Below are 12138 nucleotides of genomic sequence, written 5' to 3' on the forward strand. Positions count from 1 at the left end.
ATCTGGATTTTCCCATTCAAGAGCAAACTACTTTTGTCTCTCTGGCTCCAAGGGTAGGCAGAAGAAGGCATCTTTTAAGTCTAAAACAGTAAACCAAACAAGATTCTCTCTTAGTTTTGTTAACAAAGCATAAGGGTTGGCCACGACAGGATAAAGATCTTCTATAATTTTATTGATAGCTCTTAGGTCTTGTACTAATCGATAACTTTTCCCATCCAGTTTCTGGACTGGCAAAATAGGGGTGTTATATTCAGATTCACATTCTACTAAAAGGCCTGATTTGAGAAAGGAATCTATGACAGGTTTAATTTCTTTCCTGTCTTCTAGTTTGAGGGGGTATTGTTTGATTCTTACTGGTTGTGCCCCAGGCTTCAGCCTTACTTGGATCGGTTTGGCATGCTTTGCCTTACCCAGTATTCCATCAGCCCACGCTCCTGGATAGGCTTGATCCAGGATGTCCAAGGGGACCTGCTTTGTAACCTGTGGCTGGATTAGAGCTAAACTTAACATTTCGATTAATTGATCATCTCTAATTTGTATCTCACCATTTTTAAACTTGATCTCTGCTTCCAATTTTTCTAATAGATCCCTTTGTAATAATGATTTTGGGGCATTTGGCATACATAAAAATTTATGCGTTCCTATCATTTTACACATTTTATATCGGAGAGGTTGCATGTATGGTGCCTTCTGTTGCGGGCCTGTTGCCCCAATCCCATTTAAAGATTCATTATCAATCTAAGCTAATTGTTGATTTAACACAGAAAACGTAGCTCCGGTGTCTACTAGAAATGCTACATTGGTGTCTTCTTTCTCCAGCTTCATTAAAAACAGGGGATTGGCTGGGGTTCAACCCTCTGGTCCCCCCTATTCTATTTCTAATTCAGCAAGGTGTGGGAGGTGTCCCTCTTCCCGTCTCAGTTTGGGACACTGCCTTTTCCAGTGCCCTTCCTGTTTACAAAATGCACACTGATTAGGCCTTACCCTGTTGTTAGGCACCCTCATTCTACGACCCCGAAAGCAATCTTTCCATGTGCCGTGAGTTTTTCCATTTCCCTGATAGTTTCCCTAAGGCTGCAGTGATCGCATGAGTAACGGTTTGACTTAATAATTTTTAGCTTTCATTACTGTCTCGGTTGTGATACACCCTCCATGCTTCCTCAATCAGCTTTTCGGTATCTCCCTGGTCCTCTGCTCTGAGTTTTTGTAGTTTCTTTCTAATATCATCTGAGCATTGTCCTAGAAGGAGGGATATCAGCTGCTGCCTTCCCTGGTCTCCGAAGGGGTCTATGGTAGTACAATTTTGCATTGCCTCCCATAATCTATCAAAAAATTCTGTAGGAGTTTCACCTGTGGTTTTTTTTGACATCATATAAAGCTCTCCAATTCACAGACTTAGGAATTGCGTACTCCGATCTAAATGCAGTCCATGTTTGATATCTTTTGAGAAGTTGATAATGGTTGGGGATATTCTAATCCCATTGTGGTTTAGCTGTAGGGACATAACCATCTGCATTTCCCTGCAGTGTTTGTGCAGCGATTAATGCCTGAACATGGGTTCTGGCGGCTTTAAGTATTAGTTTCTTTTCAGTGTCTGTGAGCGAACTCATGTCATAGATGTTGGGGATGGTGTCCTCACTGTCTGCCAGGCCTGCCACCACTGCTGGCTCCTTGGGGGCAGCCACCCTCCACGATGTTCTCAGACAGGTAAGGAAGCACACTGAGCAAAGCACTCATATCATAGATGTCGGGGACAGTGTCCTCATTGTTCCCCACTACCACCACTGGCTCCCTGAGGAAGCCACCCTCCACCATGGATCTGGACAGGTCAGGGAGAGCATAGAGCAAGGCAGACAGATCATAGACACCAGGGACGGTGTCCTCATTGTCTGCATGCTCTGCCACCGCTGCTGGCTCCTTGCGGCAGCTGCCTTCCACCACGTTCTCAGACACATTAGGGAGAGCACTGAGCAAGGCACTCATACCATGGGTGTTGGGGATGCTGTTCTGATTGTTCCCCAGCCCTGCCACTGCTGCTGGCTCCTTGCAGCAATCACCCTCCACCGCGTTCTTAGACAGGTCAGGGAGAGAACTGAGAAAGGCAGTAAAATCATAGACGTCAGGGATGGTGTCCTCACTTTTCTGCAGCCCTGCCACAGCTGCTGGCTCCTTGGGGAGCTGCTGGACATGGGCAGGCTCAGCGGAGACCGGCAGCTCCGGGACAGAGGGCAGCACACAGGCATGCACAGGAGGCAGCATGGCCGGAGCAGTGAAGCTCACATCAGGCACCTCCAATGCCATGGGCAGCTGGAGAGGGAGCCTCTCTGTTGGGAGAAGCAGAGAGGTGCTGGGGTGAGAGCTTGGCAGGCAGAGGCGGCTGGGGGTTACCTGGAGGGCAGGAGCGGCAGGAGCATCAGGAGGATGGGAGCTGCTGCTGTACCTGCCATGGCAGTTGATCAGTGTCGGTTGGGCGGGGGCCAACTGCCCCCTCCCTTGGGTTTAGCCCCAGTTCCACCAGTCCTGGCTGCTTCAGCAGCCTTGCAGGGCTTTGGTTTGTCAGACACAGCAGCTGCCCCTCACAATGCTTTCCTGCCCTGCTGCTGATCTCCTGTCCTAAACGAGGGTTTCCCATGCCCACGAGGGTTTCCCATCCCAGCTGTGGTATTTGGGGAGGTGAATTGCAAGTCCAAGGGGAAGGGATGGGGCCGACGCCGCTGGCCCTGTGATGCTGACATGTGTGCTTCCCAATCTTCCCCAGTGGTGGAAGTGGGAAGGGGGCTTGTGGCACTTTTGGGTTGTTTTTTCCTCCCCCCTCTCAGGAGACTGATCCCTCGGGGATGGCATCTCTGCTGCCTCTCGTCACCCTGTCACTGGCGTTTGGGACCCTGGTTGGTGGGACCCACAAGGCATGTGATGAAAATTCTCTTCCCTCTAACTGCTAGATCAGCCAGTCATTCAAGTATTAATAGGTCTTTTATTTATACATGTATCTCTACATATTTATATGTACACTGTAATGTGATGAGGTAGTGGATTTTTCCTGGAAGCTTCAGCTCAGCCCTGGAACGAGGACTTTTCTTTAGGGTATCTTAGAGCTGTCTGTGAAGGAGAAGGGGTATTGCAACACAGCAGAAATAATGGCAGAATCCCAGCCCCTCCAGCATGTCTTTGAAACCTTCCCACTGTCCCGCACACCATTAATCAGTATCTCTTGCAGGACTGGTCCAGGAACATCTGCCTCAATAGACAAGAGCAGGACTGCAGCAGAAGTAGCATGAGCGCCTGGCAGAGTTTGACTACAACTAGTAATGAGGGTGCTAGTGCTCAGTCCAAGTGTTTGGTACGTGACCGTTTGAAGGTTGTGAGAACCCTGTGTAAAACCACATTTGGGATTCCCCAGGGTGACTGGGACACCCTTGTAATTCTCTGCTTTGCATCCCAGCCTCTGGGCACAGTGGGCATGGGCCACTTGCGGATTGTGGTGACAGTTTGTGAAGGCAGATGGAAGACAGCCAACTGCCTGAGCCAGCGTCTCCCTAGAACCTGGGCCCAGAATATTTGCAGTGCGGGATGAGTGTGAGTTCACCTGCAGATACTGAGCTATCAGGGCAGTAGGATCTCCATAGCTGTGCTACGCTGTGCTACGCTGTGCTGTTCTATGCTGTGCTACGCTGTGCTGTGCTATGCTGTGCGGTGCTGTTCTATGCGGTTCTATGCTATTCCATTTTAATCCCTGCACTGACCACTAGTCAAATAATGATGAGCCTGTTATTTGCCCGAAATGTCAGATGTTTTATTCAGGTCCAGAATCATTTTTAAGGACACACAATGGGTCCAAGTGGAAACAGGATTTAATTTCATTTAATTTCATTTAATTTCATTTCATATTAGGAAAATACTCATCACATTCAGGGTAGTGAGACAGTGGCAAACTCTTGCCCAGAGTACCTGTGGCTACTCCATTCCTGGCAGTGCTCAAGGCAGGTTGAACACAAGGGCTTGGAGCAAGCTGCTCTAGTGGAAGGTGTCCCTGCCTGTGGCAGGGGTTGGAGCTGGATGAGCTTTAAGGTCCCTTCCACACCAACCCAGTCTGGGATTCCATGATTCCCTGCTGTGCCAATGTCGGTCACTCTGCACTTGTCGTAGGTGGCCGTGACGCCCTGTTCCATTGCCCAGGTTGAGCTGTGACCCCTCGCATGCTCCACTTCCGGACTAAAAGGCACTGAAGAAGAGCAGCCCGTGAGGGACATCCCTGAGCCATCTGGGCAGAGGCTGGTCCCCCCACAGTGACTCGTGGAGAACCCCTGGGTGCCCAGTGCCATTGGCACGATGCTGTGGCCATCACAAAGCCGTGGTGGTTGCTGTGGAGATGCCCATTGTGACGGGGCCCCCACGCTGAGCGTGGGCTATTTAAGGAGCCAGAGCCCTGCAGTAACCAGTGCAGAGGAGAGCCCTCCCTCGGGAGGCTGCATCTCCCGTGGCTGCCCTGCGCATCCAAGTACGTGTTCTTTGACTTTGCCATCCTGTTTTAGTGTTGGCTTGAAACACATGGTGGGTGCAAAGCAGGAGCCTCCTGTGTGCAGGAGGCATGTGTGTAACCCACCATCTTTCATCGGGCTTCTTGGCTCCTAAGACTAGGTAATTTCCTATCCTCTGTTTGATAACTTGGAACTTCATTATCCAAGCACTGACACTTATGAAGCAATATTAATGAAAGGTCCCCACCCACAGCTTCTTCAGCTGCTTTGTCATCAATGTGATTACCAATATTCTCTGGAGTGTTATCAAACTGATGTGCCTTAAAAGCAAATTTTGACTTTCTAACGATTTCAGAAGTCTCAGCTTTCTGTGCTGATGTGTTGGGGGAGGAGGAATGCAGGGCTTTAGCCTCTATTATGTTTGGTTATCACAATGTATCCTGCTTTCCAGTTTCCATTTTCATAAATCTGCTCCCATTCACAAACAGTTCATAGTCCATGTCCTTCAGGATGCTGTTTCTGTCATAACTGTGTGATGTTTGCTTTCAGAGGAATAGTTACTGCTCCTGCATCTCCTGATGCTTTGGCAGCCCATACTTGCAGATATACCCACTTCCTCTGGGATATCCGGCTCTGTGCCTGGTTTCTGTAACCTAAAAACTCGGGCCTCCACAGCCTTTTCATCAGGAACATGGACCTGAATTTTCTTTCTTTAACCCTAATGGATGCATGTAATTTACTCAGTAAATCCCTATCCAATAACAGCACTGGGCACTCGGGCATGCAAAGAAGTTGATGGCTCAATCTCTGTTTGTCAGTTTCTCAAATGTAAAGGAAGGCCGAGTTCCTGTCCACCTGCGGCACCAATGCCTGAAGCTGTTTGTTTGCTTAATTGCCCTTTACAAGTATCTATAACAGAATAAGTAGCTTCTGTTTCTACAAGGAATTTTACCTTCTCATTCCCCAACCTAACTGAAGCCAGGGGCTCTGCTGGGGAGGGATTCGAATCTTCCCCCGCTCCTCCTCAATCTCCATCTAAAGGAATCATTCTCTCTGCCTGTCCTGACGGTCCACTAAATCTCCAGTGTTTCTTTTGATTCTGAGGGCATTTTCCCTTTGAGTGCAACCTGTGGAATCTGTTCTCAAACCTTTCCATGCAATCCTTGTTTCCTCTCCTCCTGGGCCACTCCCCCCTTTCCTAGTTTCTTGTGGGATAGCTACAAGCAGCAATTTTTTTCTCTGTTTCTTTTCCCTAAAAATTACAGCTTTATTCTGTAGCTTATCTTATGTCCCCACATATACATTAACAAATTCCTAGTTGAAACCTGACACACTCTAACCCACAAAACATAATATTTTATTATATTAATAATTATATTCTATTAACAACATATATATGAATAATCAGGGACTCAAACTGCTTCCCAGCACCGTTGAATCATTTGAACCATTTCAGGGAACTTGCACCAGAGTAATAGTGGTCTGATTGTGATAGATCTCCAAGGCCGCCTCCATTATTTTTACCAAATCATGCTGGTCCTCCCTCTTAAGATTTTCTACTTTTTTCCTTATGTCTGCTGTGGATTGACCTTTTACTAAATGGCCTAATTCTTTCCTTCCTTCCTCCAATTCAGGATCAATAGTAGTATATTTATGCATCAACTCTTTTAATCTTCCCACGAATCCAGAAGGTGATTCATTTACATCTTGCTTTATTTCATATAGCTTAGACCAGCTCACTGCCTTGGGGACCGCATTCCTAATACCGAATAAAATCCACCTCCGCTATTGTTTCAAAGCTTGCCTATCCCAGTTAGGGTTCCAGTTAGGATTGACATCTCAAAGTGAAAAACATTTCTGCATCAGCTGCTTCGTCCCACTTTCCTTCTCATCTTAAGAATAACATCCACCAATGACGACAGTATTTTACCAGAGTTTCCCGAGTAACCAAACCACTCGGGGGTCCACCACTTTGTTCCAAAATCTCCCGAGTGACCAAACCACCTGGGGGTTCACCGATTTGTTTCCAGTGTTGTGAAATGCAACCCAATGGAGATTTCTTCAACCCCCCTGTGGAGGCAGTGGTCCTGACCTCCACTCGGATTGTTGTAAAATGCAACCCAATGGGGACCTTTTCAGAATCCCCCCTTTGGAGGCAGTGGTACCCATGATCCTGACCTCCACCAAATACCAAAATCCAGACAACCAAAACTAAACTGCCTTTTACCCACCGCGCAGGGCGTCCCTCTGTGCCTTACGTGGAAAGGGACCAAAAGAATGCCTTTTTAACGAAATTAAATCAGGGTCTCACCAAGGTCCTGAGTCAGTCCTGAAGAGCTGGGTTTCCTTTCAGGCAAACTCCCCTGATGCTGGCATGAAGGTCCCAGAGACTCCTCAGATCTGTGGGAAACACAGCTGGGTGTCCCTGTTCTGGAGACAAATTGTTACCATCAAAGTCGGTTAGAGAAACTCTCTAAGGCTCAATTTGGAGTTTCAGAAAGTAGCATTCTTTATTGCAGCACTGGGCGCACAAGTGAATCGCTTCACGAAGGTGAGCACACCTGAACTTGCCAACAGCAGCTCTATATTTAGCATACTCATGCATATTCACAGCTTTTCCCAGGAACCAGCTATAATATTTGCATCCTAGTTACACGTGCGCTTTCTTGCTGAGTGGGGGTCTTTGGTGGGCACCGATAGTCTTCCTCACTGTGTTTACTGAATGACCTCAGCGCTTGCGCACGCTCCAAGGTCCTAGTACCCAGTTAGCAGTTGGTATGTCCTCGCTTCTGCTCTGTTCCAGTCTCGCTCCATGCTGGGCACCACTCTGCCATCTTGAAGGCTGGCATCCTTGGTCTTATTTACTGTCTCCTTAGTTGTTATCAATCCCATGATGTTCCTTCCCCCCGGGTAGTCACTGTAGGGAGACAACTCTGAGAACTTCCCAAAGCAGCACCTGCACCTTCATCGGGCAGCACTCAAGAGGAGGGACCTTCTGCACTGCATCCCCTGGGTGCATCAACCCTGCATGATGGCTCCAGGGTTCGTGGGGATATTCCAACCTCTGCCTGGGAGTCCCTGTTCCAGAGGCACCCACAGCTCCTCCGGTAGCGGCAGCCCTGGCTTGTCTTGGGAACTGGAGTAGTTCTTTGGTGTGAAGGGTTTCAAGGCTGCCTGGGCAGGCAGGGGGGTTGGTGCTGGCCTCAGGGCTCAGCTAGCATACCCTGGTCAGGCAGCGGGGCTGGTGCTGGCCTCAGAGTTGAGCTCCCAGCCCCCTGGGTGGTGTTTTGGCTGGGATAGAATTAATTCTCTTTCTTGTAGCTGGTGCAGTGCTGTGTTCTGGCTTTATTCTGGCAATAACATTGGTAACACATTGATGGTTTAGTTGTTGCTCAGGAGCACTTACCCTGATCAAGGACTTTTCAGTCTCTCATGCTCTGCAGTGAGGAGGGGCACAAGAAGCCAGGAGGAAGCAGACAGGACACCTGACCCAAACTAGCCAAAGGGGTATTCCATCCCACAGCAGTCATGTCCAGTATAGAAACTACATGGAGTCACCCTGAAGTAATGGTATTGGGTCGGGCTGGGTATCACTCAGTGGGTACTGAGCAATTGCATTGGGCATCATTGCTGGTTAGCATTATCCTTTCTCCTGTCTAGTTTTATGCTCTGCCCCTTTTAAACCACAACAGCTCTACAGGAGCAAAATTTGCGTAGAGCTCTTAAGGTAAAATATTCTATTACTAAAATCACTGTTGTTGCTCCAGGTCTGGTTTTTCATTTGGTCCATTGTCTGTTTTGATTTGTTTTGGAATGCCAAGCCATGCCATGACCGACAACCAATGTTGAATAGTTGCTTTAGAGCTCGCTTTAAGATGTTGGGTGGCGGCGATTACTCCGCTGTATGTGTCCACGGTCACTGCTAGCCACGCTCGAGGCTTCAGTAATTGGCAAAGTGTAAAATCTGTCTGCCATATTTCGGAGGCTTTAAGGCCTCTGGGGTTGACTCCGCAGGGCCACAGTGGTGCTTTCTGACAATGAGGGCACGTTGCCACTATGTGTTTTGCGTCGGTGACTGAAAGTCCGCATCTCTTTGCTAACGCTTTGGCTCCGATATGGAGAGATTCATGTAACTGACAGGCTTCTCTTAGTGTCCACAGGCCTTTCGCGGCAGCATCTGCTTTGTCATTGCCGATTTGAAAAAATCCCTTAACTGGGTCATGACTATTGATGTGAATAACTGATATGGTACCTTGTCGGGTGGAAAGCGCTTCTTCCAGCATAAGAGCTATTGAAGATGTTGACACACCAGGCCCCGACATAGCTAGGCAGAGTTTGGCTACAAACATTGAATCAGTGACTATATTAAGATGCTCCGTTGGGAACAGTCCACACGCTAGCACTACGGCTGCTGCTTCTAACTGTTGAACCGAAAGTGTGTGGTCGGTCATTTTTACGCAGTGCCATTCTTCTTTTGATTGCCATACCGCTGCTGCGGTTGAAGTCGCTGAGGATGCGTCTGTAAAAACTGTAGGTCCCTGTTGAGGCCGATCCAGGATTTTCTGTGGAAGGTCAATGTCGATGACCGCCAGCATTTGAGTCCAGGGGGGCTTTGCAGCATATCGGACTTCTCCGCCAAATCCAACGAGGGCTATAGCTAAATGCTCTGACATCACCACCGATTGCGTCGAGAGCTGTTTACGAAAGGGTAGGAATATCTTGGCAGGTTCGATGCCTAGGTGTCTTAAAGCGAGTTTTCTACCTTTCATGATAAGGTTACCAAGGCACTCGACTCCGGGGGAAAATGCACGTGACGGTTTTCCGAGAACTACCCACTGTATTGGGTGTGCCTTGTCAGGGGGTCCCTGAGCCAGTGCTCCCACTCCCCCTCCTTTGGTGAAATGCACATACAGGTCAAGCGACACATCCGGGTTCCATCTGGCGAGTGTGCTTGACGACGCCTGTTTTTCAATGAAGTCAAGACTGTCCATTGCTTCTGGTGTTAGTACCTTCTGTTCCCATGGGTGTTTTCCTTTCAAAAGGTCATACAGCGGGGCCATGATATTCGGAGGGATCAGGACAATGTTGCGAAGCCATTGTAGGGACCCCACTAGCTGTTGCATATCGTGGAGTGTTTTGACATGTCGGTGAATTTTTACTTGGGGTGGAGTTATATAGGAACTCGTGATTTCTACTCCCAAGAAGCTCACGCATGGTCCCCTTTTAATTTTCGCACTCACAATTTCGAACCCATTTGTTTTTAAGGTTTCAGAAACCAGTGATATTAACTGGTCCACCTGCTTTCCTGATGGTGCGGCGATTAAGATATCGTCCATATATTGAATGATGGTCGCAGTTGGGTCGTTATGTCAGATCGGTGCCAAGGCTCGATCTACTGTAATCTGACAGATGGTGGGTGAATTGACCATTCCTTGAGGCAGCACTTTCCACTGGAAATGTAAATTAGGACGTTGGCTATTTGGGAATACGACAGAAAAAGCAAACCGCTCTTTGTCCTCTTCATGTAAGGGTATGGAGAAAAAACAGTCCTTAATATCAAGAACGGCACAAGGTTGTCCTTTTGGTATCATAGAGTTCATGGGTAACAGCGTCTGAATGGGACCCATAGGCTGGATAGTCTTATTTACCTCACGTAGGTCATGAAGAAGGCGAAATCCTTCACCATGACTTTGTTCTTGTATTTTTAAAGAGCTCTGGCTGATGGGTGAGTTATTTCTCTTTCTATAATTCTTGCGGATTTCCAACCTGCGCCTTGCTCCTTTCCATGTGGGTCCTTCCCTCTCTGTGCGTTCCGTGCCTCTCCTGGGTCTGTAGTGTTCCGTCAGCAGACTGGTGGAGGTGCAGAGCGGCTCCTGCTCCCCAGCTCCCTGTGGCCATAGTTGTGGTCGCTGCCGTTTCCTTGGCAAGGGCAGATTATCAGTCTGCAGCTGAGGGTTGCTTTTCCACAGCGGAGTCTTGTCTGGGGCTGGGGCAGGGTGGGGGCTGGCCCTGGAAGTTTGCACTGTCAAGTCTGGCCGTGGACCGCATGTTGAGTCAGTGGGATTTGTGCTCGCAGTTAATAGTGCACAGTGTAGGGAACACAGGGATCTGATTCGGTTTCCACATGGAATGAAGTAAAAGGAAGCACTTGGCGGGATGGAGCCATCCCTTTCTTGTGAGGCTGCGGGATGAAGGATGCTGCGAGCATGCGGGGTGCGGGGCATCCCAGCATGGCTTCTGAGGGGCCGGAGGCTTGTCTCCCACTGAGACTGACTCTGCGGCTCTGGCAGCAGAGGGCAGAGGCTGGTTCCCCCATGGCCACTCCCGGAGCACCCCTGGGTGCCCAGCGCCATGGGCACGATGCTGCTGCCATCACAAAGCCGTGGTGGTCGCTGTGGAGATGCCCATTGTGACCGGGCCCCCATGCTGAGCATGGGCTATTTAAGGAGCCAGAGCCCTGCAGGAACCAGTGCAGAGGAGATCCCTGCCTCGGGAGGCTGCATCTCCCGTGCCTGCCCTGCGCATCCAGGTACGTGTTCTTTGACTTTGCAATCCTGTTTTAGTGTTGGCTTGAAACACATGGTGGGTGCGTGCTCTGAAGGGAGGAGAAGCTGTCAGGAGATGTGCTGGTGCCATCCCAGCTGTAGGAGCAGGGGATGGGTGAGGAGGAGGCGCTGGGCTTGTTCCTGTGCTTGGAGCTGAGCTCTGCCTGCAGAGGTGCTGGGGGCGAAGCAGGAGCCTTCTGTGTGCAGGAGCTGCTGGTGTCAGAGGTGCTGAGAAGGTGTCAGGGCAGGAGCAGCCCCTGGGCAGTGCAGCTGCTGGTGCTGTCACTGGGAGCTCAGCACAAGGGGACCTGCCTGGCTCCGGCAAGGCCCGCGCAAGCCCCCCGGGCATTGCGGAAGGCAGGAGGGGTGCTGGCAGGTTCCAGTGATCCCTGTGCCAGGCATTCCAGAAGTCACAGAAATTTCTAAACTGAAAAGTAAGAAACACTTTCAAATACCTTTTATCAGCTGTTCTTTGTAATCTCCCTGCACTCAGAAACCTCCAAAGTGCGGTGCAATCTGCAAGGCTTGACGAAACCCAAAGATTTTAATGAGCCCCATGGTGTATTTGGGCTGAGTCCATGAACCTCAGGTGCTGAGAGCAGACTGAGGAAACCTCTCAAGAAGTCCAAATCAGAAACAAAGCCCCAAGGCCCTTCAGCATTAATGGGCCCCACTAAGGGCTGTTACTGACAAAGCCTCCCCAGGGACTCGTTAAAACAAGTAACTGGAGGCTGTGACTCCTGGGAGACAAGATGCAGGTATCTGGTGGTGAGAAAACCCTTGGTTTGTTTGATGAAGCAGAAAGGCCAAGCCCTGACCACAGCCCTTGGAGAAGAAGAGCCTGAAATCCTGAGAAAGAAAGTTCTCCTCAAAGGCCTTGATGAAAGAGGCAACTGCCATAGCCCAGGGCTATATTGTTCTTTTGGGCCTTCCAGCCTTGCCAGAATCCTCACTCATCTCTGCTGCAGGCTGTCCTGCACTGGCCCATGCCTGCATCTCTTTCCCTTCAGGCTCTTGACACCCATCTTGCTTTCCCACCTGGCTCTCACCTGGCATTTCTGTACCTTCAGTCACATCTCTACACCCATCGCTGCCTGCTCCTTGACACACAAAGC

The sequence above is a fragment of the Psittacula echo genome (genome assembly GCF_963264785.1).
Source record: "Psittacula echo genome assembly, chromosome: 19".
NCBI classification, from domain to species: Eukaryota; Metazoa; Chordata; class Aves; order Psittaciformes; family Psittacidae; genus Psittacula; species Psittacula echo.